The following is a 27,849-nucleotide window of genomic DNA, read 5'->3' as shown; positions in this document are numbered from 1 at the left end:
GTGGATAACGGGAACTGCTCTTCCTGATCACGTGACACGAGGAGCTAAGCGCAACAGAGTGTTGTCGATGTCCATGAAACACATGGGAAAACGCCATGGTAGCTGCCAATGGAGGAGGGGCTGCAAGAATCCTGGGTTGTGAACCAAACCTCTCCTCTTCTGAGCGTGTCGGAGCTGCTCGCCCAGCTGCTGCCGTCGCTGCTGCCATCGGATATGTGAAAGGGGACGAGATGTAGAGGGGAGCCAGAGAATGACTGGGGATGACCCGGGTGTACAGGATTGGGGAGTCGGGCCGGAGACATGACACAACCAGCCCATCAGAGTGAGGAGTGAGAGTGCTGGACGTCTAGACATTCAGCTTTTTATACAATTCGGTAATACTGTCCAGCCCCTCTACAGGTTAATAATCTGTGGTCTAGAGTTCGTGGAAAGTTCACTTATGGCTTATACAATAATATGCACATGGATTACATAGGTTTGCGTTTCCAACAAGTTACAATGGTGATGTATATTCTCAGCTCCAACAGTAAGCCTTAGCACATATCCCTTCACAATACAGTTCTGCCAGTGTCCACGCTCCACATTTGCATTACATTGTCCCCGATGTGTGTTCGTGGATGAGGCTTGTTAGTGCAGGTAATCCTCGGGCAACAAGTTATTCTCAGTACAAGGGCTCTTTACCTAGTCTAAACATTCGGCCCTCGGACAGTCTAACCATTAACAAGATTCAAGGGTCGGGAAGGCACAGTTACAAGTTGGAAACACAGTCCACCATTTTAGGACAGAGAATCAAATTCGAACAGAAATCAAAATGCCGGATGATCCTAAAATGGCAGCAAAGTCGATCTAAAATTGGAACATTGCAACGCGGTTTTCTTCGCACAGCGACTGGGCTTAGGACAATATATATATATATATATCGGAAGGAGGCACAATATGATTTCCCATTTAAAAAACCCTCCTTTTGGCCTAGGCCAAGCGCTAAACTACTATTAGTCACTTTACGAGTAACTCCACGTCTCAATGTCCATACAACCTGAATCACAATCATCAGAGATATCGATTGCCATAAGGGCTGTGACAGAAATTTCCTTCAACGCGAATCTGTTGGTCATTCTTTCTGGTGCGCGTACCTTTTATCCTAATGTTCCCATATTCTGTGCACAACATCCTCCTAACACTGAACATATGGCAGGAAGACATTGTATACAGTAGCAACAGAGCAACAGAATACCCAGAATTATCAATAAGACAGAGAGAAACTTCCATCCCCAAGATCGTAAGAAGTCCCAGAACCAAGCGCTAAGATCCCAATTTCCCACGTGAACGTGCACTTCTGAACTAAGGATGTGCATATTTTGTATAGCCTTAAAGATGGTTGGGGAGGAATCCGGAACGAAAACACAAGCGGACCCCACTAATTTACATACTTCACCACGCTCAGCCAGGATGACGTCTAATGACATCCGGTTCTGAAGTGCCACTAACCTTATCGCTTTCTGTTCCAGAGTCATGTTATAGAGTATGTCAGTGGTCCGGTTGATGGTCCTCTCCAGTACTCTCGCTAGTCTTCTGATATTCTCAGAGTTTAGTATTTGTCCCCAAAATGGTACAAAGGATTTCGCTACGTCACCCAGAACTTGTGATGAAGTATCACCATTCTCGTCCAGCCTTGGACGAGCCTTAGAGATTTCTATGGTACTTGCTATCAATACCCCTGGTAAAAGAATTCCTAAATAACAGGTTCCCTGCCAATCCCTAGGTAGCCATGGGAAAGCTTCATTACCGCAAACAAAGTAAACAGGTTCACCTACATACGAAGGTCTGTTCTCACTGGTCAAGTTTGCAACATTGGTGCAACCCTTGAAATCGCCCATTGACTGAGTGCCATTCCTCTGTATGCAGAAAGAAGCTGAGTCTGGACTATGGTTAACAGAGTAGGAAGGTGGTGTGGCATCCCTATTGCCTATAGGAGCCATCTTAAAAGAGATCAAAGATTGAAAAGGTCAAGACAGACTATCGTAAGGCCTAATGGAAGCAACATTAAGCTTGCTTCTATTTGCAAAAAGTGAGCATCCAAGGGCCGTTAGAAATCGTTTTTCAAATTCATTTAAATTTGTTTCATCAAAGTTCCCCGAGATGCTATCAATCCATTGGCCAAAGATTAGTGACCTTAGAGAAGCATAACATGCAGTAGTCAGAGGCAAAGGATGAATATACCAGCCCAACCCTTTGTCTCCATGTTGCGGTAAATGAGAGCAGACCCAGCAATTAGACATGTTCAAAATGGCATGTGTTGCGTTCATTATGAGCAGTAAAGTATTATTGCAGTAACTCTGTCTGTGTTGAGAGTCTCTAGGAGATAGAATGTGCAGATGCATGAAAGGTGTAGATACAGTGGGTACATTCTCAGTAGGCAAGAATGTTTCGAGCGGATGTACTTCTTCTAAATACCAAAATCCTAAGGCAATTAATACTATACAACTAGTTAACAAAATCACAAGAAAACAATACGTCTTGCAAGACCACGTATTTGATTGTCCATTGTTTTGATCAGCCACACAGTCACTTATTTGTTCCGTACGAGTGAGAGCGATAACAGGCATTGTTCCTTCAGATCGAAAAACACCAATCTCCTGATCGTGCGTTTTTTTAGTCTTTCCCTATCCCTAGCCAACAACTTTCCTTTGTATGCAAAAGACAGGGTCAAAAGACAAGCCCTATAGTGATTTTCCTGGTGGCACAGCCGAACCGTGCAGTAAGTCTAGCTCCGTGGACGCAGATTGTACCTTGTGACTCCCGGTACGGTGTGATCTGTGAGCAACTTGTCGTTGCTTCCTGATGGAAGTGGTGAATTCGCAATAGAACCTAACAGTGGTGAAAAAGGATCTGTAGGACAGTGTGGAGATGAAGCGGCTGTTTCCCCAGGTCCCACGGGCTCAGTGAGTGTCTCCAAAGCACTCTCAATGCTGCTCAATGCTGAGTGATCACTGGGAGCAACACAAGTAAGTTTTTCCGTATCTTCCCCCCTCGTGTGGCAAAGGGAAAGGTATCCTCTTGACATGCAATGCGTGCATCCAGTGCTTTCGTCCAGTCACTCGTACGGCGGTCTGTGTGGCCAGGAGGACCTGGTGAGTGCCCCTCCAACGCGATGCGAGACAGGATGTTCTTTCAAATGCTTTTACAAGCACCCAGCTACTAGGTCGGATACTGTGACCTGGTCCCTCGTATTTGACTGGGAGGGCTTCTCGCACCTGTTGATGAATCAAATACAGATTTTCAGTCAATTGCTCCCACTATTCGGAAAGAAGTACATGCTCGATATCCCTCAGCCCCTTAGGCTTAGGCAAGTTCCAAATGTTAGCTGGCCTACCCATAACCACTTCAAAAGGGGAGAGCGCAGTCCTAGTCTGTGGGGTTGTTCTCATCGTCAGTAACATGATCGGTAAGGCGTCCAGCCATTTCAAATTGGTTGCAGGCACACGTGTTAGCAAGCTTGTTCTTTATAATTCCATTATGTCTCTCTACCAAACCAGTGCTCTGAGCATGTCTGGCCGAATGGAACCGTTTATCGATCTGTAATCCCGCGCATATCTGCAGAATTACATTAGCGATAAAATGTGGACCATTGTCCGACCAGATGACTCTTGGCAAACCAAACCTAGGAAAATATTCCTTAAGCATGGTTTTCACCTTTGTCATTGCTGTAGCATCTTTCACAGGAAAGGCGTCAACCCATTTACTAAAGGCGCAAATAACAACTAATACAAATTTCAAATTATTACAGCGCTCAATTTCAATGAAATTAAAGTGGATAACTTCAAAGGGGACATAAGGTGGACCAAAGCTACCCCTAGGTGTCGATGTGCCCTTCCCCATATTGTGTTGTAAACAGACCATGCAATTCTGGACAAAATGATCAGCAGTTTTCGGGATGTTAGTGTTTACCCAGACATTTTCTAACATTTTGCGAATCTTCCTAGCACAGATGTGGGTGGGGCCATGAGCCATTGAAACCATCATCGTAATGTACGCATCTGGCAGCATCCATTTTCCCTCTAACTTATCCACCCAAAACCCGTCATCATCCAACCTCTCCAAACCCTCGGCCCAATGCTTAGTTTCTTCTAAAGTGGCATCAGCTTGGATATATTTTACAGATTCAATACCCTCATTCATGGTACAAACATTTATGGATTCCCTTGCAATGTACATTTCTGAATAGAGATCGGTGGCAGTTTGTTTGGCTATCTGGTCAGTGAAAGCGTTCCCTTTTCCTACATCATTTATGATTTTCTGATGTGCTGCGCATTTCATGATCGCTAACTAAGTGGGAAGTGCAAGCGCTGAAAGTAACCTCACTATCAAGGAGCCATTTTGGATCTTTGTTCCATGTGAGGTCAAGAAACCTCGTTCTGCCCAAATTCTACCGAAGTTGTGAACTACCCCAAAAGCGTACTGACTATCAGTATATATGTTAACTCTAAGCCCTTCGGAAAATTCACAAGCTCGAGTCAATGCAATAATCTCTGTGGCCTGCGCAGAGTTATGCGTGATTCTCTTGGTTTCCACAATCGTGCTTAATTTGGTGATGGCATAAGCAGCCGTGGGTGTACCATCCGGAAGTTTGAAACAGGAGCCATCACAAAACAGCTCCCCTTGTGGGTCATTCAAAGGTGTATCTTTCAGGTCGATCCTGCCTTTAGTTTCTTGCTCTGTGGTGTAAAGGCAGTCATGTGACGCTTCATCACTGCAAGCACTACCTTGCGGGAGAGGTAACAGTTCAGCCGGATTTAATACACAACACCTTTTAATTTTGACATGCGGTGCAAACAAGATCAATTCGTATCTCGTTAATCGTGCGGAAGTAAGGTGTTGTGTTTGTGTTCTATTTAATAGAACATCTACAGAGTGAGGTACCAACAAGGTTAAATCAGGGCCTAGGACCATGCGTTCGCTCTGTTTTACAGACGCAGCAGCAGCAGCAACAGCTCTCAAACATCTTGGCAAAGCGCATGAAACAGGGTCAAGGGCGGAAGAAAAGTAACCGCACAGCTTATTCTTCCCTCCATGTTCCTTCGTTAATACAGCCAAAGTACATCCATCACGTTCATGCACATACAACTCGGAGGCCTTTTCATAATTTGGTGTGCCCAAAACCGGTGCTGAACACAGTGCAGTCTTGAGCAGATCAACCGCTTTCTAGTGTTCCAAGTTCCACAGCAATGGCAAAGAAATGCCCTTCTTTGTCAAAGCCATTATTGGCTTAATAACTAGTGAGAAGTTGGGGATCCACTGTCTACAGTAAGACGCCATTCCTATCAAGGCTCTGACTTCCTTCTGTGTATTTGGGACATACATGGTAGAAATGGTTTTAATCCGTTCAGGCGTCAACCTCCTTCCCTCCTTTGACAGGACATAGCCTAAATAGGTGACCTCCTGTCGACAACATGAAAACTTTTTAAGTGAAGCTTTGTGTCCATGTTTTGCTAGGTGAATAAGCAACAACACGGTGCCCTCCTTACAGGCACTTTCTGAGTCAGCAGCTAAAAGAAGATCAACTACATATTGAAGCAATGTACAAGTGGTAGGCAACTCGAGTGTATCAAGCTGCTCTTTCAAAGCCCTACTATAAATGCTCGGACTTTCTGTGTACCCTTGCGGCGCACGGGTGAATGTTAACGAGCGTCCCCCTAAGGTGAACGCGAACAGGTATCTGCTATCCTTGTGTATAGGAATGCTAAAGAAAGCACTCTTAAGGTCTACAACACTAAAATGAGTAGCAGAAGCTGGGATCATGGTTAGTATCATCGTTACATCAGGCACAATAGGAAATTGTGGAGCAACAATCTTATTGATACTGCATAAGTCAATGATAAAACGAAAAGGAATTGCATTATCGCCTTTCTTATACACAGGCAAAATCGCACTATTGTACAAACTACCTGCAATTTCCTCAATTACCCCACCGTGTACAAAATCAGAAATTATACATTTCAAAGCTTGCTCACCATCAACCGAGATCTTATACTGAAGAATACGTAGCAACTTTACTCCTTGCTTCAAAATGATTTTGACAGGCTCAATTTGCAGAACACCGACATCATTGTCATCAATTGGCCATAAACACTCCGGAACATCACTAAATTCCGACGGCAAAGGTCTAGTCAGGAACTGAGAGACAGAAAGTTGCTGTGGTGAAATAGTCAAATGCACTCTATCTGAAGAACAATGAATTACCGCATTTAATTATTTCAACAGATTCAACCCCAACAAATTCTCTCCACAGTTCATTGTCAAAAGAAATGGACAGTAATCTGTGAATGGACCCAGTGTAATCGGTACTGGCGAGGAAACCGGACTAACCACTGGTGTACCAGAAAACCCTACAGAAACATTGGTTTGCCCTGACAGTGGAATGTTTGGAACCCGTGAATGGTCAATGGAACACTTCTGCGCTCATGTATCTATCAAGAATAGATATTTCCTATTTCCCACTATCATTTCAACGTAGGGACCTTTCTGATTAACGGGAATAGGTGTTGGTTCCAAACCCTGCTTTGGGCAATCCTAGCGAAACAAAATGTCATCAAAAGGAAGGTCTTCAGAGAGATATGCAGTAGAAGGATGATCAAACATTTTTCTATTATCCACACTTGGTGATTGATTGTCCTGTGAAAAAAGCTGCGAATTCTGGGAAAACTGGCTTCTACCAGGACCCCCTGTCCCAGGGCGGCCTCTGGATCATCTACCCATGACACCAAATGTGTTGTTCGACCTCTGTTGGAGGATCGGGCATTGTGCTCGCCAATGACCCTTTTGTCTGCAATAAGCACATTGGTTACGTGCACAGGACCCAACGGCACATTACCTTGTGGAACATACTGTCCCCTAAATTGTGTATTACCCCCTCTAGGGCCTCTAACAATCTGTTGCAATAGAACTTTAGTTTTCAGGTCTCCCTTTTTCTTTTCGATGCTCTCTTTTTCATTATTGACTCGGTTCTCATAGTACTGAGCCATATGCAACACTTCAGACTGAGACTTGGCTTGCCAAGCGCTCTCAGAAGTCATAATTTGAGACCGGATGTCAGGCAACAGTCCACGCACAAATTTGTCTACAAACAATCATTTTCCAGACTGTGCTCAAATCATGTCCACTGAAATCTGAAAACACTTGTTCAAACCGATTAAAGAATTCGGTAGCACCCTCAGACTTTCCTTGGATACAAGCAGTAAATTTGTCCCAAACAAACCTTCTTTCAGGAATTAAGGCTTTCAGTTTCGTCACTATTCTATTAGGCAAAGTCAGTATTACCTGTGGTGATCTCTCGCCAGCTGGTCTTTCTCTATCTTGTCTAACCATATTATCCCATGTGTCCCCTAACCCTGCTGCATCGTATACAGTCCTAATTTGTTTCCACAAATCAATGGGTAGGAGCATGGGAAATAACAAATCTATATCACTCAGAGTAAATACTGATGACGGCAAGACAGATTCTATCTCGACCCAGTCAGATTCTTTCTAATATTTGGGATGGATTGTCTAATGGTCTTCACTTCCTGTCTTGAAAACTGTTACTTACCACTCCGAATTAGACCCAAGATGTGGAGGAGTGCCCTTGGAGATGATGGTGGTACAAGAATCAATATTCAGCCTTTCATCCCAGCTCCCCTCAGTACAAGACTCAGGCTTCCTCAAAGGTGTGGCTGCAGTGCCTCCTAAATGTGACAAAACAAAAGCCGCTTTAGTAGTAAAGTTGGAAATGAGGAGGGATGGCACAAGAAATGCAGTTTGCATTGGTTGATGAAGGTTCGGTATTGTTTAGGATCACCTAGGAAGCGTTCAGGAGGAGCTAGAGGGAACTGGGTTGTAAGCATGATAGGGGTTGATTCCTGCTGCGGAGGTGGAAACCCTGATCCTGATGCTGTAGCACCAGCACCAGCCATCTGTGTCACTGGCGTGGTAACCAAGGCCTGAATGGCGTCCATACGTTGGTGCAGTGCCTCTTGTGCATTGGTCAAGTCGGTTCGTAGATCCGTGACCATTTGCACAATTTGAGTCAAAGCATCACTGGCCTCCATGGACATTGTTCGTGGCTGCTAATTCTGTTACTCACCACTCCGAAATAGACCCAAGATGTGGAGGAGTGCCCTTGGAGATGATGGTGGTACAAGAATCGATATTCAGCCTTTCATCCTAGCTCCCCTGAGTACAAGACTCAGGCTTCCTCAAAGAGGGGCTCTTTTCTACAATGTACCTCTCTGCTGTTTCAGTTGGGACAGACAGAGGTGTCAATTGAATAAAAGAGCGGGGAGAACACACACCGCCAATACCAATGCTGCAAAGGAATACAAAGATATTAGACAGTGCTGAAATTAAACCAAGCAATCAGAACAGTTGTATTCTACGGGAAACTACCTAGGTAAGTATTGGAGTGGAGCTTCCCCGGGGTGGATCTGCAAAAGATATGAATAAACACAATAAAGCCTTCCTAAAGTATCAATCCACCTAAATATCGAACCAATAATAACTAACCTGAATAAGGAGATCTTGAGGAAAGTAGTCCATGAACCAGAAGGCAACGGAAGGAGAAAATAAGAAACAGGAATGTTAGTATAGGGAAGTAGCCCCGAACGGCACGAGGGTCGCACTAGTGCTGGGTTGGCGCAGTTTCAGCAGAGCGTTTATATGCACTTGAAGACAAGTTCACAATATAGTCACTCAATGTCCCAGAATCCAACAAAAGACAAATATCCAAAGAAGGTTGTGGAGAGAAATAATAGCAGAGACGGGATTTGTCAATGATAAGTATGTACCTGAGCACACACGCATCCAAGGTAAGCGTAGAAAGTACCGAATTGCTGACAACAAGTCCTCTGCGAGGAAGGCTTTGTGGTTCCGCGCTCAGAAGCAGCTAACTGAAAATGTAGTACCGCAAGAGACAGCAGGAAGCCGAATCCAACAACGTTCCGAGTCAAAAGCCAGACGAGCACGACAGGAATAAAAGAGGAGGCAAACCAATCCAGAAGTCAGGCAAGGGTCATAACCAGGAAAGCAGATAAGGAATTCGTGTGGAGGAGACACGAAGTAGAAACGGACGTAACCGCTGTAGCTTGTAACGCTAATTAGCAACAACGAGCCCCTTGAAAGACGGTGGTTTTAAAGCCATATGGGGGCGTGTCTTGCCGTACGTCTTCCACGTACAGGACGTGTCAGCTGACACGGAGTCCGTCGTAGTTTGTACAGGCACCATGGCAACCTGTATCTGGTCCACAGAGGAGCTTGAAAATAAGAGACCGCAGGGAAGCCCGAAGTGTAACAAAAACAGGACGTGAACAAACTGCGATACATAATGAGCAGGAATGTCATAAGCAGCTGTACCTGCTGCGGCATTAGCTGGAACCTCAACTTTTGGGACAAACTGAGAGATAGGAAACTCCAAACGCTTACTGAGCAACAGAGCTAAATCGAGCGCTAAAGCAGCTGAAGGAGTGTCAGACAAAAAAGCTCTTCAATAAATCTGTGGGACAACAAAACTTTCTTTTAATACATTCATCCTGCAGATATTCTACCAGTGTCACTTTCCTCTGCAATTCTGGCGTATACTGACTATACGTGTCCGATCGGCGGTAAGAGCGTGAAATTTCCCCATTGAGCCCAAGGGGGAATGGGGCATTCCCGAATGGGCTCATTGGGGAATGGGGATTTCCAAATCCGCCAAACCCGTGATCCGGCGCTAATAGTGCCGGTGGGTTTGGCGGTAGGGCAGATAAGGCCGGCGCTATTAGCTATTAGCTATTAGCGCCGGCATTACCGCCCAACTCGTGATGAGGCCCACAGTGTTGCGAGTTACAATCTTTGATTCCGCTCCCTTATCAACTACAAGCGGAACAGAACCACTTGGAATAGAAAGAGTAGAAGAATCTTGTACAATCGGTAACAAAGGTACTATCACTGGTGCAGAAGACAAATCTACTAAACCTGTAACAGTACGCAAAGGCGGAGGTACAAGTGTAGGAGCAACGATAGGAGGAGGAACGATAACTGGAGGAAGAGGAGCAACAGGAGGAACGATAGGATGAGCATGAATTACTACGGGAGGAGGAACTACAGCAGGAAGAGGTAAAGCAACAGGAATAGGTACATACGGAGGTGGCGCAGTGGCACCAGGCCTTCGTTCATTTAGAAGTTTGTCAATGAATTCATCAGACACATGAAAATCTTTAGACGGATATATTTTCTGAATACCAAGCTGAAAAGCCCTATCCATATTTCTAACTGACTCTGACTGTTTACTTTGATCATACAACAACGCTTTTTCGGCGTTGGACATATGACGGCGCGCATGTTTCTTTCTACTTTTAAGTTGCTGCATAGCTTCTTTCTTCCAATTTTGTAATACATCAAATGCTGCAGGTCTAGCCTTTTTCTTTAACAATATAGACTCTAAATATTCTATACGAGGAATTTCAAAACTACCATTGGTTGGCCACTGAAGTTCGGAAGCATGTCTAGTTTGTCTGTGCCAAATATCATTAAACACTACACTACCAATGCCATGCTTACAGTACATAGTACAAGCCGGCGACCCCTCCTATGGTGCCGGACGGCTAAATTCCAAAGATTGTCTGTCTCTGCGGAATGACGCCCTGAATAAGGCAGACAATTTCTCAGGCATATCAGATTCCTGGTGTTACCTGGTCAATAATTGTGCTCGCAAGTACAATACGCCAAAACAAATTATCAGGATACTTAAGAATCGGTCACGACTCACCTGATCAAAGAACTAAAGGAGGTCCGATTGGATAACTAAGAACAACAAAGGACTCTCGTGGTTGGTGATTTCGGCTAAACTGCCCGCCTCGATATATGGACCCTCGTCAAGATGCCGTCTCGGACCGTGGGCTCACCGTCCAGGGATCGGGTCGTACAGTACTGTTGAGGTATCGCGTCTCATCCAAGAAGGGGTCCCCTTTCTCACCGTGCGATCCCGGTCCGATAGCCGCGTCAACACTTCAATGAGATGGCATCAATCTTGAGGGTCCCTATTCGGGCGCCATCTGTAAAGGCAAGGAAATATCGAGGCTGAGTAGCACAAAAGGAAATACACCAAACACGGGCTATAAAGATTCACAGATCTTTTAATCTACTGTACAGTTACAAAGAAACAGAAATACAGATAGCTATCTGGCTCTCAATACATCACAATGAATACCAGCCCATCAGAGTGAGGAATGAGAGTGCTGGACATATAGACATTCGGCTTTGTATACAATTTGATAATATTGTCCAGCTCCTCTACAGGTTAATAATCTGTGGTCTAGAGTTTGTGCCAACTTCACTTATGACTTATACAATAATATGCACATTGATTACATAGGTTTGCGTTCCCAACAAGTTACAATGGCAATGGGCCTCATTACGACTCAGGCGGTAAGGGGTTTACGGCGGCGTAAACAGCGCCGACCCATACCGCCTGATTCCGAGGTCCCTTAGCGCCATCGAGGTTTTAACACCTGCTTTTAGCAGGTGTTAAAATCCATGGCGCTAAGGGACCTTGATGTTAATTACGCCACCGTAATTTACGGTGGCGTAATTAACGCCTTCCCCACTCCCATTATGCCCTATGGGGCAAAAATGGGAATGGGGAAGGGTAAATGGGGATTGGGGACTTACCGCCCCGCCAACCTCGGAATGGGGCGGTAAGTCCGCCAACCACCATGGCGTAAACATAGTTTACGCCATGGTGGTAAAGGTACGACCCAGGCGGTAACTTACCGCCTGGGTCGTAATGAGGCCCAATGTATATTCTCAGCTCCAACAGTAACCCTTAGCACATATCCCTTCACAATGCAGTTCTGCCAGTGTCCATGCTCGACATTTGCATTACATTGTCCTCGATGTGTGTTCGTGGATGAGGCTTGTTAGTGCAGGTAATCCTCGGGCAACAAGTCATTCTCAGTACAAGGTCTCTTTACCTAGTCTAAACATTCGGCCCTCGGACAGTCTAACCATTAACAAGATTCAAGGGTCCTGAAGGCTCGGTTACAAGTTGGAAACACAGTACACCATTTTAGAACAGAGAATCACATTCAAACAGAAATCAAAATGGCGGATGATCCTAAAATGGTGGCAAAGTCGATCTAAAATTGAAACTTTGCAACGCGGTTTTCTTTGCAGAACGACTGGGCTTAGGCCAATATATATATATATATATATATATATATATCAGAAGGAGGCACAATATGATTTCCCATTTAACAGGCACCTTGGCCGTTTGCACCCCTGACAGCACCCCTTGACAGCGCACATCCACTGGTGCGAACTGCCTTTGATTGTGAGGGGGGATGGATGGGCCTGCGGCGTGCAGACAAGGCACTGGAACACTGCTGAATGGAGACACACTTGATTCACTTAAAAACTGAAACAACCATTGATAAAAAATATGTTGTGTTTTATTTTGTTTCTTATTTTGATGGCACAAAATTACTACACATTGTAAAGGTCTGGTTTCAGCACAGCGAGGGAAAATCCCCTGTACTGATCGTTGTCACTGGGGAAAGTTTCTCTAATGGCACCAACGACACAAGCAGGTATTACTTGTGGAACATGGTGACCAAGCCTTACATGAAGCCACCATGTAAAAGAACGATAGGCCACCAGCCGTTACCACCTGTGAAAGAGAAAGATACAAACTGTTTTTAAATGACCAAGATAAGTGTATTAAACCTTAGTTGTCAATGACAATTCTTGTATCCAATGGCATTTTTGCCAGGACAAATGCTAACTAGACACTGCACAATATTGAACGACTTTTATACGACTATTACTAGAGAATTGCAAGACTAAATTGATATGACAATGATATATTAAAGTTACGAGAATGTAGGAGACAACCATGAAATAGTAGTGACCTAACTGACATCACAACCGAAGTATACTTACTCGTTACTTGGATTACGAGGGCGAACTGTTGAGCGAAGTTTGTGCATAAGCACCATCAAAATCCTCAACACGGACCGTGTGAGGCAGGCTGCCCTGAAGTCTGGCAGCTCGGTAATGCATTGCAGCTGTGGCTCGTCTTGCGATATGTAAGACAACCATCCAGAGTTTTCTCGGTAGCAGCAGTTCTCCTCCTCGGTTGGCATTAGCATGCACCGATTGCAGGTACACCAGGTGGAAACATCGTCCATGCGACTAGGCCCAGGCTCTTCATCTGTTGAATCATCCTCCCAACTGTCGCCCGAAGCCCCATCGTTTCCGCATCTTTCTCTTTCCAGTAATTCCTCCTCGGAATACTCAGGCTCGTACTGGTAGGGCATTATTGTTGCCATTGTGTGGTAAACAAACGAAAATAATTTATATCGATGGTACTGGTATCTGTTCACACGGGCTACATGCAACAAGGGTAGCTGAACAAAGCAAAGAAACGAGTCACAGAATACTCAAAGAAATACAGTGAGAGGAATGGAATAGAAAATCTGCTGTTGTGTGTTGTGAAACGGTCTGTTTATACTTATTGAGGAAAGAGGCGCTGTGCCATTTCCATGGTGACACGTCATTAGCTGAAGCGCAGAGAATGTTGACACGAGACATGCTTTGGCGTTATGAAATGGGTGGCACGCGTCTAGTGTTGTCAGGCCACGAGACATGCTTTGGCGTTATGAAATGGGTGGCACGCGTCTAGTGTTGTCAGGCTCAGGGGCGGGGATAAGATTTAGTGCCGCAAAGGCAGTACACCCAGGGCGATGCAGCAAGTGATAAGATGATCACAAGATGGCTGCGCCCTGCTGCCTGATTTTGCTTATGTTCAAAAGACAAAAACTCCGGTAAGGTGCATAGGAAATGTTTGTACAATCGATTAACATATGGTTAAAACACATGGCCGAACCATAGGGACAATAATATTTCTGACCGCACCATTCCTTTAAGTGCATGTTCTGTGATTTCTAAACCCTCATCTTGAGGAATGCTGGTATATAAAGCATTAACGTCAGCTTGGCTCCTACTCTCCAGCCTTCGCAAAATCAAACCCTTCATTCCACAGCAGGACATCTGCACCCTAGTGAAGGCTCTTGTGCTCTTTCACATTGATGGGAAAAATGACCTTCTAACTGGGCTCCCAACTGCGCACTTGGCTCCTCTAAAAGCAGTCCACCATGCAGTAGCATGTTTTAATACAGGTGTGCGTAAATGACGGAAATACCCTGTTGCATGCTAACTGCAGTGGTTTCCCCTTTAGCCCAGGATACTGGTAAAGACTGCTTGTATCATCTCAGGAGCTTGAATATGAGATCCATCATGTCGAGTGAATTCTTGATAGGAGGCAAACTAGTGGTTCTGAAAAACCGACAGGTTTAATAGAGCTCACAGTCCTCCTTGAGCCATATAAGGAAGTATTCCGTGAGATGTTTAAACTGCAAAATTGCATTTGCGTTACCGGTGAGCAATGCAGCATGTGAGCGTAGTTTTTCAGTGCTAAAGTTAATCAAGACTGCCTTGAGATACACAATGAGTGATGAGAGATTGAGCAATTTGGGGTTGTTAAGTGTAGAGTCAAGAAGGGCTAGGGCGATAAATCTTGATGAATTTGTGTATGTGTTTGCCAAAAGACACAGCAACAGGCAAATAAAGCTATATTAATTAATAATACTATAATAATGAATAGGAAATAGGTTTAGTACTGAGTAGGCTACATTAAAATGTGTATTGTTGTCCATGATAATGCACTTTTGCTTTGTTCATGTTTTGTTGGCAACAAGACGCAAAAAAGATTGTAGCCTATTAAAGCAGGGATGTAAATAGGTTGAGCGGGCTATACAAAAATGTAATGGGAACCTCAACCAGCAATGATAATGGACGCCTCTAATGCAGCAGTTTTTAATTAGGCACGCCACTTAGAGCAGGTGTACATGATTGTCGCTGCTAACCAACCTCACATGTATTATCTCTTTGGCCTTGAAATATTCATCCATTTTTGCAAGGTTCCGATTAAACCCCAGCCTGGCTGTTGGAGCATGTTTGTCACAGGTCATGTGATGCCTTCCTTCCTTCCATTTGTACCTAGCTCTTGCACACCTACCGTGTCAGCAGGCATGGGGCGAGGGGTGTGCCTTTCCCTGCCAGTGGAGCCTCATTGTCACTGGTAGAACGTAGTGCACTGACAACGAAAATACACAGCGGAATCAGCTCCGCCTTCAAATGTAATGCACGCATCAAGCGGAGTATCTTGGTCACATTAAAAATCCTTCTCTGGCATCAGGCCTACGTTTCCTTTGTCGGGGGTCAGAAAGGGTGGGCACTGAAAAATAGCTGCTCAAATAATGTTATAGCTAGGTGCCGTTATGGTAAAATACTTGGGCAGCAAAGCAATTGAATGGCGGTGTCTAGCATGCCAACTTTTTGGGCCCCTGCCACCTCCCAATAAGAGCAAGAGACAGTAAAATAAGAGTGCATGGCTACATTCTTGAGGGTTTGGGTTCATAATATCCAATGAGAGTGCCTGAACCCACTGGGCTACCTTTTCAGCTTGGTGTCTCGGACTCAATTGCCACATAATGCAACATCAGATTTCGATCCCGTAATGCTCTCGGCAACGTCAGCACGTGCACTGCATCATTACCAATAGTAAAGCTGCTGTAGAGTGCTTCTCACCTTCAGCAACATCAGCGGTGTGCACCGTTTCAATGAGGACAACAACCCGAAAATGGCAGACATCTTAATGGGGCAAACAAACTGAGGTTCCAACTCCTACCCCCTTTACCAAAACATAAAGGCGGCAGTTAGGTGGCACCTTTGCACCACCTAAAGGGCTGAACTTAATAATGGTTGAAGGGAGCATGCATGCACATGACAATGCTGGCAAACCCAGCACATATGATATGACATGGCATTTATAACATGCCTATACACAAGTGTTTCAAGGGGCGACGAGGCAAGGGAGGGGTAACAGAGGGAAGACAGAGACAGCGATCTTACTAGGTCAGGTGATATTGAGATCTTGGGAGGGGGGAGAGTGGAAGGAAAGGGGGAGGGGCAGTGCAGTACATAGGATAACAATAAAATAATTAAGACAATAAATAAAAGTGCAGCCAGCTGGTGGCCAGTGCAGGGGTAAGTGCAGACATCAGGTGTCAAGCTCGGTACGAGGCTGTGGGGATACAGAAACAGTCCCTGAGTGCAAAGATTGCCAGGGGGGGGGCAGTGCAGGTGTCCAACTGGCGCGGCGGGGACCTAGGCCAGAGATCAGATGGCAGCCAGGTAACCAGTGTAGTTTCAGTTTCAGCCAGGAGCTCAGCAGGGAAGAGGAGGAGAGAAAGCAGAAGCAAAGAGGAAGGTCTTGAGGTGCTTCCGGAACCGGAGATTGTTCTCCTCAATTTTCAGAGAGGCAGGGAGGCTGTTCCAGAGGGAGGCCCCAGCAGAAGAAAGAGATCTACCATCAACTTGTTGCTTGGAGAAGCGACTGACCCTGAGGGAGTTTGAGGTGGATGACGAAGAGCTCGAGAAGGAAAATATTTAGGAAGAGAGAGTTGAAGGTATTGAGGCCCCATGCCCCAGAAGGGCTTGTGGACGATGCAGAGGGTTTTGAACTTAATCCTCGCAGCCACTGGGCGCCAGTGCAGAGATTTCAGTCCTGGAGAGATACAATCCCTGGCAGTCCTGTTTTGGATGAGTTGCAGAGGGCGGAGAGTAGAGGCAGGCAGATTTAGAAAGAGGCTGTTGCTGTAGTCTTGCCTGAAGAGAATCAGGTCTCTGGAGACAGTGAGCTTCTGGGGGAAGGAGAGGAAAGGAAGAATACCTCTGAGGAGGTGCAGCTGGTAGTGTGACTTCTTAGAGACATCAGAGATGTGCGGAGAGAAGGAAAGTGTGGAATTGAAAATGACACAGAGGTTTTAAGTCTCACAGGTGGGAGCAGGAGAGAGGGCCAAGATAGGCCAGCCAGAGAGTGACAGGAAAGGAGGGAGCAGGTGTGCTGGTGAGACGAATCTCGGTCTTACTGGCATTAAGGCAGAGATCATTGGTGGAACACCACTCCTGGATAGCAGACAGACAGTCAGAGATGAGAGAAGGATAAAAGGTGGCTGAAGGGACCCTGAAAATGAGTTGAGTGTCATCCGCATAGCACTGGAAGTTGGGGCAGAGAGCGGCAATGAGGTCCGCAAGAAGTGCCAGATATTGGTTGAACAGCCAGGGAGAGAGGTTATACCCCCTGGGGAACACCAAAGGTAGAGCTAGAGATAGAAGAGAGGAAGGTCCCAAGTTGGACCTGGGAGGGCCGATCAGAGAGGAAAGAAGTCAGCCAAGCCAGGAGCTGATCGTGATACACAGGTTATCACGGAGACAATTGAGCAGGATGGCATGGTTGACGTGTCAAAAGGCAGTAGAGAGATCAAGTAAGATGAGGACACGGGGTGTTGGAATCAAGGTTGGAGAGCAGGTCTTCACAGATGTTCAGGAGAGCAGTTTCCGTGCTTCTGGCAGCTCTGAAGCCAGACTGATGGTCATGGAGACAACCAACAGATTCAGTGTGAAAATTAAGCTTGGAAATGGCCAGCTTTTCCAGGAGTTTGCCCAGGAAAAAAGTGATGGTGATTGGGCGATAGTTAGCCTGGCAGGAAGGGTTGGCAGAGGGTTTCTTAAGAGGAGGGTGCACAAGGAAGTGCTCCAGGGGCAAAGGGAATACTCCTGTGGCCAAGGAGTGGTTGCAAAAGATAGTCAGAGCAGGAGCCAGGGTGTCTATGTGGTCTTTGATGGTTTTGGAGGAACAGGGGTGAACCTGTTTAGATGAGACTTTCATAGATCAGACTTGTCTAGAAACCTCATCTGGGGAGAACAGGGGAAATGCAGAGAAGGAGGGAGGAGAGGTGGCCGAAGAAGGGCCAGGGGAAGAGCAAGGAGTAGAGGGCGCAGGGTGAGAAGAGAGAGAGGACAGGATGTCCTTAGTTTTAGAGATGAAATGAGAAGCCAGGGCTGTGCAAAGGGCCTGGGAGGGGACAAGAGATGTAGAGACTGCAGCAGGTTGGCCAGCCCCTTGCAGATTTTAAAGAGTTTGGCTGAGTTGTTAGATGCCGCAGAGATGCAGGCTTGGATGTGGGCTCTCTTCTTGGTGCAAACAGAGAGCCGGTATTGCCTTTGGAGCAGGCGGCAGGCCAGTTTGTCAGCGGATGTACCGGAAGCACACCATTTCCTCTCAGCCACCCTGCACTTGCGTTTAAGGGTGACGAGTCATACCAAGAGTTGCACTTGGCTTTGGACTTCAAGTGGATCCTCATGACAGGGGCAAGAACATTGAGAGTATCAGATATAGCAGAGTGGAGCATGGAAAGGGCTGTGTCAGGGTGTGAGTCAGCCAACGGGAGGGGAGGGGAGAAAGTGGCGGCGACAGCCTCAACTGACACATGCTTCATGAGTCAGATAACCGAGAAGGTAGGTGGCAGTGCTGGAGTTGGCTTGTCCTGAGGGGTAGAGAGGGTGAGCTGGGAGGAAAGGAGAAAGTGATCACTATAGGAGAGAGGAGTGGTGAGAGGGATTGAAAGGGGAAGGTCTGAAGGGAGCAGAACATCCAGAGTATGCCCTGCAGAGTGAGTCTGGCCAGAGGGGAGAATAGAGAGTGAGAGAGAGTCACAGTCGTCACAAAAGAGGCCAGAGGAAGGCCAGGAAGCATCCAGGTGAATGTTGAAGTCTCCAAGAAGAAGTAGTTGAGTGGTCGAGACCAGGAGGGAAGAGGACAGGTCCGCCCACTCAGAAAGGAAGGAGGAGATCTGACCAGGTGTCCGATAGATGGTAGCCACAGTAAGGGAATGGCCAGGAGACAGAGAGCCTGCAGACGAGGCATTCAAAAGATGAGTAGGCCTGCGTAGGAATGACAGAGCCAGGAATCCATCCAGGGAAGATCAGGGCTACACCCCCACTGGAACATTTGGATCTGTCCGCAGAGAGGATCTTGTAGCCATCAGGGAGGAGAGTGTCAAAGCTCATGACAGAGCTGGCCATGAACCATGTCTCGTGAGACTGAGGACTTCGAGGTCTAGTTCCTCCAAGAGGAGGTAGATCTCAGAGCAGTGTTTGACAGCTGAGCAAGAGTTTAGAGTGGCAATATGGAGAAGGTTGCTGTCTTTGAAAGACTTCCAGGGAGGGGTACAAATCAGAGGTACGCCCTGCAGAGGTGTAGAAGAAGCCTGGGGGGGCAGAAGAGGAAGGAGGAGAGGGCAAGGAATCCAAGGAGGAGACAGCAGGGGGAGGCGAGGAAGCCATGGAGGGGAGAGAGGGGAGAGAGGGGAGAGAGAGGACAGCAGGAGAAGAAAGGAAATAGTTGAGGCGTGGGAAGTGTCTATCAAAGAGGAGAAGGTTGGCTTGAGGGCCTTGGACCAAGACGGTTCCAGTCACATAAACATTAATGATGAGCTTAGAGGAGTGGAAGGAGGACAGGAGGGCCTCCCACCGGGTGCCCCCATTAATGGGAGAAGAGAAATGGGAGAAGAGAAAGGAGAGAGCACAGAGACCATATGTAGAGTCCATAGGTCTGGCAAGGGAACGACAAAGAGGATGTCGGTGAGGGTTTGCCTGGAGGAGGCACTGGTGTAGGTATCAGCGATAGGGAGCCCTCGGTTGGAGACCAGGATGTCCTTTTTAAACTTCTTCCTACCAGATTTAGTGAGGAGAGCAGGATAGTCGATAGAGAAGCAGTTAGAAAAGATAGGATAGACAGAGAGCACCACAGAGTCTGTAGGGAGAGGAGAGAAGAGGAAGGGAGTGGGAAAGGGTGGGGGAGGGGGTGGGGAGTACACTAGGGAAGGACACAGGGAGGAGCGCAAGCAGATGAGACAGAGAGAGATGAGACAAGTAGACAGTTGGACAAGACAACAGGAGCTTAGAGAATGGTAAAAAGTTTGTTAGATGAATGCTTTGCTAGGAGGAAAAACCACAGGACAGCACTACTTTCACAATGCAAATTAAATACCAGAGAAAACACACCTAAGTCTGAGAGTCCTGCATAGTGGGGAAAAGGCCTAGGTTTCACAATGCAATTTTGAATACTTCCACAATGCAATATAAATGTACATTTACATTTCTCCTCGTCAATGACCCCCATTACACAGCATCTGACACAGCTATATTCTCTTTGAATGCAAATACAATAACTATTCTTTAAGACTACGAATACCACGATAAGAGCAGAATACTTTTATTTCAACATGGATACCGCAGCACCACTGCCATTCTCTGGAACCCTTATGCTTCCACCTCTCAAGTAAGTCATGCATTCTACTACTGTCTAATTTAAGCAGAGCTTCAGTTATCATAGTTGTCCCTGTTCGTCTGGCTGCTAAAGTGGGTCTGGGAGTTTTTTGTGCTTCTTTAAGTTAATGATTTGAGGGTTCATGAAAACTTGGGCCAGAGCCCAGTCTGTACACTTGATACGGGATGACGAGTTGCTGGCCCATGTAAAAGTCCATGTGTGTATTTGTGTGTGTAGGGCATTTGTGTGAGCCATTCCACAGGGAAGTCTAATGAAAACATGAACCAACTTCAAACAGCTACAATCACCCCAGCAAAGGGAGTCACTCAAACGGTAAACTGAGCGCATGATGTCGTAAGTTTCAACGATAGAAACACATTATGGTGAAAAGAAATGTGTCTATCCTTTTACTGCCTGTAAAGTCTAATGAGCAATGTCTGTATCTCTGAAAGCCCGCTCTCAGCCCAGCCGCTGATGATCACGGTTAAGGTTCCAAATAGCAACGAGCTATGCCTTGGAAACGATTGGTTGTATACAAATTGTTCGAGTCACAATTGCTCCAATGACAATTGACCTTTTCACAATTGACCGAATTGTGAAGGTCAATTGTTACATATGTACGGGGGTAACCCCCCCGCAACCCCCACTCAACGCAAACCTCAAAACCTCCCACCAAAACCCCATATATATATATATATATATTTATATATATATATCACCAAACCGATATGTATATATATATCTATATATGTAAACACATGGAGGATGGAAAAAACCTGCACTCCATGCACGAGGTCTTTGAGTCCCAGAAAAAATGAAAACTCGAATCCAAGTAGGAAAAAACGAGTTTAATGGAAGGTAAAAAAAATTTAAATACACGGCAAAAACACACAGCAGACAAAACAGGACGCCTAGGCAGTGTCCTTAACGACGCGTTTCGCGCTTCCCTGAGCGCTTGTTCACGTTAGGAGGACGTGTGGAAAATGAAAGTAGATATTTACAAGTTAGTCCTTTTTCCATGTTACCAATAGGCTTAAGCTCATAACCTTGCACGCCACCATGGCGGCCATTTTACAGTGTGGTCAAAAAGCTGCATGAGTCATAGAGAAAGCATGTTAGACCCAGCAGAAAAATGCAAAGCACATTGAAAACCAGCATTTAAATATTCGAAATATAAATTGAATACATGTAGAAGGCAGGCAATATAATGGATGGCATTAACATTTGCTGTACAAGAATAAATACACATAAGCAAGAGATGTAAATTCATACAAAGTCCACAGCTAGTCCGCAGCTGTGGCATGAAATGCAAGTAAGTTCCTATAAAAGCTTAAAAGCTAGTCGTGCAAGTAGCTAAGAATTATAAATACAAGACTGTATATGTATAAAGTGCAAGTGCAAGTCTTGGCTAGCCATGGCAGTATATAATATACGACACATAATAAGAACACAGCTCGGACAGACCTGTATGCAGCCTTCAAGATAAAAACATATAGTAAACTGCAGTATAAAGTGCAAGTGCATGAAACGGTAAACATATGACTCAAACCTAGTGGCCTAGTCAGTATGGTTCACGTGAGTGTATCATAGAGCATTAAAAAATGATCTGTGAATACAGCCTCAGTAATAAGACTTGTAATAAGCTTCAATGTAGAGAACACGTGTAATGGATCGTGAACCTGTCACTCAAGCAACATGGCCTAATTGGAAAGGTTGTGTAGTCATAAAGTGCAAGTGCATTATACATAGAGAGTTTACTGCTGGATAAAAGTGCAAAGGCATAAGGTCATGGACTAATCACTCTAGCAGCATAACCAAATTGAAAAAGGTCAGGTGATCATAAAGTGCAAATATATGGCACAATATAGGAGCTTAATATGGAAAAGGTACAGGTAATTGTACAGTGGAGGAGCAATATCAACCACTACACTTTCAAGGTACAGATACAATCATGTACTCGTAAACTTCAAACTTTAGACCCCCTAAACACAAAAGAGAGACTGGGACAAAACAGCCAAAGTTCACCAACTGAATAAAGAAAGTTGGATAACATAAACAATCAAAACAAAATGAATGAGCAATTCCAGGCCAGATCAATAAAAATGTTTACAAATAAGTAAAAATGAAAAAGAAAACAAGAAACAGTATACAGATGATGGAAGGCCAAGATCAAATAACATGTGACAGGAGAGAAGCAAGAAGTATAAGGAGGTGCATAAAGAAACTAAATAATCAAAATGATTAAGTTCCCACAAAAGTATATAGCTCCTCGTCCACATTGTGCCCATTGGGGTATTTAGAGTCAAAATCTAGGATAAACCTGGTTTCAAGCTGTCTCAGTTTTAAAGTGCGATCACCTCCCCTTGGGTCAATCGGTACATGAGCGACAGCAAAGAATGTAAGTAGAAGGACATCACTGTCATGTTCCTGTCTAAAATGTTTGGCCATGGGATACGTGGGGTCAAAGTTCTTAATAGCTCTGAGATGCTGTAAAATGCGGAGCTTAAGAACGCATGTCGTTGATCCCACGTACCATTTCCGGCAAGGACAGGCTAAAACATAAACAACAAACGGGGTCTCGAAATTAATAAAATGTTTCAGCTTAAATTCCATACCCGTGACAGGATGTTCAAAAGATTTACAAATAATTGCATGAGGGCAGGCTTTGCATTTTTGGCACTTAGTAAAACCCCTAGATAAGGCAGGTAACCAACTGGTCCTGATGGAATTTTTCGGGACGGGGGGCAAAAAACTGGAAACCAGTCTATCATTTAAAGAGGGTGCCTGTTTGTAAGTTAACGTAGGGCATTTGGGAAGTAATGGACCAAGATCTTTATCTAGCCTAAGGATATGCCAGTGTTTTGCAACAATCTTACGGACATCACATGAGGCTTTATTGAATGTGATGATAAGGCGAAGTTCATCCTGATCCTTATTTTTACTCCTGCTGGCGGAACCATGTGGTAACATTTCTCTAGAGAGTGACCGTGCTTTTAGAAAGGCCATCTCAATGATCTTTTTTTGGTATCCCTGAAGTAAAAAATCGGCTGCAGCCACCCTGCAACAGTGATCAAATTCCTCAATATCTGTACAGTTGCGCCAAAAGCGAATAAATTCGCCATAGGGGATGCTGTTTTTACAAGAGAGCGGATGACAACTCGTTGCATGGAGTGGCAGTCCAGTGTTGGTGGGTTTTTTGTGAAGGGAGGTATGGATGCCTAAATTGTCCAATCTTACATTAACATCCAAATACACAATATGGGTAAAACTGTGACATTCAGTGAATCTCAAATTCACAACATTGGTGTTAATACTGTTCACAAAACATGCCCACTTGTTCTCATTGCCCTTCCAAATGATAAAGATATCATCAATATACCGCCACCAACCAATAACTTGTGTAGGAAAACTAGCTAAGAGTAGCTCGGACAAGAAGGTAGCCTCCCACCACCCCATAGTCAGGTTAGCATATGATGGCGCAAAGGCACTGCCCATGGCAGTGCCCCTAACTTGGTGATAAAAAGAACCCTCAAAAAGAAATACATTGTTCGTTAAGCAAAACAAAAGCATATCCAAAATCATACCATTGTGCCCCAAGTAATTCAAAGAACGAGTGTCCAAAAAGTATTTGCATTTCTATATATATATATTCGCTCAATTGTGAAAAGGTCAAATCGGACCCTTGAAATTAGGTCAATTGTTCATTCAAACAATTGTGTTCGAACAACTTGGGTATTACCAAATGATTGTCCAAGCAGCGTTCATTACGCGCGGAATGGACGCTGCTTGGACAATCGTATCCAAGGCATTGCTCGTTGTTAAGGTAACAGAACACAATAAATGCACAGAAGACATATAGAAGACATTTAGGATCAGACGCTAAGCAAAAGGGAAATTATAGCAGAAAACAGGATTCTCTCCTGAGGAACAATAGGAAACTGACCATGGGGAAACACGCGTAGAGAGAAGAGATTAAGATGTGCATATATGATTATAATCACATGGAGAAAGATGAATGTGAAAATAATCAATGAAGATGAAGAAAAATGTATTTAATGAATTGGTAAAGAAATCAGGTTTCACTGGAGTCTAATTTAAAGACATATTGGAAACATTTGCAGTTGGCGCACTGCAACAGGGCACAGCTTGGAGAAACTAATACTGAAGTCTTTTGTATCGGTCACAATAAAGGTGTCCATGCGTGCTGACAACTGGAAAGAATTTAATCAAAAGTAAAGGACTCGCCCAGGGAAAAGACCTGATATTGACTGAAATCATCTAATAAAAGTTTCCAAATAACAACTTGTACATTCTGTCTGCGTGAGGGACACTAGAAAGTTAGGGTCATATGGGTAGAGGGATTGGAGGAGTGGTAGCGAGGTAGCAACTACAGTAGTATGACCCTTCGAATGGAACTAATGGTTCGACAAGGCTTCTGTTTTTAAGGTACTTTTGTACCAGAGACCTTCACATCCGATCAGAAAAAAAAATGTGCACGCTAGGACCCTGCAATGATTTATGGAGGTCCTGGCTTGGACAGGGCTGTCGTGTGCTGTCACCAAGATGAGCAAAGTGCTTTTCTTTAAACCTGTTTCGCACAATCGCACTGGAAAGCGATGTGAGTTCCTACGTTTTTTGCCTACTTTGTTTACAGTGTATCTGGCTTCTGCCCCCTTGCATAACCTCAATGAAACAGGCCACAGCACCTGCAGTGTTACAGTGACTGGTGTGCAGAGACTGACCCTGCACCTCCTGCTTGTCGAGCTATTTCTTCCTTCTATTCGTGCTATTTTTTAAATAGTGTGTGTACAGATTCATCGTGAACTTATCTCCTCGGGCTGGTGTGTCCCGGTGTTGCAGGTGGTGACTTAGCTCCTCGGTTCCTTTTTCACTCATTAGTAGTGATCTGTTTAGACTCCACCCTGGCTCAGGCACGCTGCTCCACATGCCTGCGCACAGTGCCTCTCACAAAAAGCCCTCCCACCCAGGAAAATACAAAATTTCATTGGTTGTCAAACAGCCAATGAAATGTAACAATGTCTTTGACTGACAGCTAGCAAGATTTCAAACTATATTGTTAATGCGTTTGCATATTGATATGACCTGACAAAGCCGTACCTCTGACGCCCCGCCAGCCACCTAATTGAAACACAAGAGTGTAATGTACGCTATCTGCGAAGACTTTCAGCCTCGCACAGATCCCAAAGAAATACTTGCGCACCATGGAATGCACCCCTGCGCACCATGCCTTCTGTGCCACGCCCAGGCCCATACCACCAGAATGTTTGATTTGTTTATTAAAAATAACTATTTCAGCATCTTGTGCTGCTGCTTAGGGCACCTGACCTGGAGTGTGCAGTCATTCAGATTCTGCCTCAGACTGTCTGCACTGAGGGTGACGCCCCTCCGCCCAAAGCAACTAGCCGCCCCTGTGTACAAGGAACAACTCTTTGCCAAGCCACAAGCAAATTTGAACATTTGCTGAAATCTGGGAAAAGGGTGGGCTGTCCAAATGTCATGTAGCCACTAATGTCCAGATGGTCCTAACAGTTGACTGTGCAAAATTTGGTGCAGATTGGTGAAATGGTGTGGAATTGTATAGGGAAAATACCCAAAGCAACAAGCCCACCCACACATTTTCACTTTTGCTGAAATCCGGGGGAAAAGGGGTGGGGTGTCCAGATGTCATGCCGCTAGTAATGTTTGGAGGGTCCTAAAAGGTGGCTGTGAAAAATGTGGTGCAGATTGGTGAAACGGTGTGGAATTGTATAGGAAACATATACTTTGCCACAAACCTACAAACCCGCACATTTTCACTTTTATATATAAAGATTGTATCTCAGAGTTAGAGGCTGACGCCCCAAGTTTAGGAGGGAAAAAACAGCTACTTTATTTTACGCAGATGATGCAATTGTACTATGAAATACCCCAGTAGGTTTGCAAAGACAATTGTCTGTTTTTAACAACATAGCAAAGAATAAAGGTCTTAAAGTAAATATTGCTAAAACAAAGAATCTAAACTATCTCCCACCGAGGGGTAAGAAGCCATCTAAGATGCTGTTCACAATAGACGTTATTCCAGTGGACACCGTTGAAGAGTTTGAATAGCAGGGTATCAGAATTAATAATGGAAACAGCAGGAATCAGGGACATCATTTGGAGGTCGACAGGGGTCACAACTGCAACCCTCAGGTCTCCCTTGCTACCCCTAAAAAAACACAATTTGTTTTTTAAATTGAAGCTCCTGGGCTGTGGCCAGTGCCGTGTGGCTATTTGTTTCTGGAGTGGCTGGCTTTCTTGTTTGGGTCTGTTAAAAAACAGGGGGTTCCACAAGTGTAACACTTTGAGCAGTGACCCTAAATAAGAAAGAATAGGAATACCAAATTATTTGTCTTTCTGGAATTCTATATAATAATTGCTAGACTCATTAAAGATTTATTTTAGGCCCAATTCAGTGGGTGAGTCACTGATTTAGTCTGTTCTTAAACACCTCAAATTCACAATGCAGACAAACAAATTCCAAAAAGCATTTAGAGTAGAATAAGCATTCATTTAAGACTATGGGCCTGATCACGATTTTGGCGGTAACGCCAGCGGTAATACCGCCAGCGGTATTAGCCCTGCCGCGGAACTCCCCGGTGCTAAAAGCGCCGGATCACGAGTTCGGCAGTAATGTTAATCCCCATTCCCCATTGAGCCCATTCAGGAATGCCCCATTTCCCGCTGGCGGTAATAGCGCACATTTTCGGCGGATTTCCCCCGAGCTCAAAGCTGGGGCGAAATCTGCCAAAGTCCTGATTTGGCGGACCCTTAAATCCGGCGGTAATAGCGCTACCGCCGGATTTAAGGGTTACCGCCAAAGTCGTGATCAGGCCCTATTATTTTGCTTTTCACAAGTTGCAGTCATAGCATGTTTTGTTCTGCCGTTGTCTGTTACGATCATCACAAGACATTCCATCTCGGTGTCCTCGGTCACTTGACAAAATCCTTGTGCCTAAAAGCTTCTGTACAGTGTAGAAATGTTTGACATAGCACATAAAGTGGCCCTTGATTTCATTGTGCCACAATTAGGGCCTCATTACACGGAAGGCGGTAATGGTTAACGGCCACCGTTAATGGTAACGGTGACCGTTAACCATTACCACCTTACTACGAGGTCCCTTAGCGGGTTGGTGCTTTAACGCCTGCTTTTTGCAGGCGTTAAAAACCAACCTGCTAAGGGACCTCGGAGCTAATTACGGCACCGCAAAATTGCAGTGCCGTAATTAGCGCCTTCCCCATTCCCATAGAGCCCTATGGGGCAGAAATGGGAATGGGGAAGGGCAATGGCGGAAGGGGGATTTACCGCCCCACCAACCTTGGAATGGGGCGGTAAATCCCCTTTCCGCCAAGGCGGTGCCGGTATTTTACCGGCATGAGCCATGGCGCTAATAGCGCCATGGCTCACCGCCTTCCGTGTAATGAGGCCCTTAATGTTTTGTTGTAATGTTTCTATCTTTCCTATTGTTGTTCAGGATGTTTGTTTGCATGTATTAGGTAATAAGTACGGGATGCTGTGTGATTGTGCTGATTTCCCTGCGCTACTCTAAATTCTTTAATAAACAGTT

This window comes from Ambystoma mexicanum, chromosome 5q (assembly GCF_040938575.1).
Source record: "Ambystoma mexicanum isolate Mex_15411 chromosome 5q, UKY_AmexF1_1, whole genome shotgun sequence".
Lineage (NCBI taxonomy): Eukaryota > Metazoa > Chordata > Amphibia > Caudata > Ambystomatidae > Ambystoma > Ambystoma mexicanum.
Note: the sequence above shows the minus strand (reverse complement) of the source record.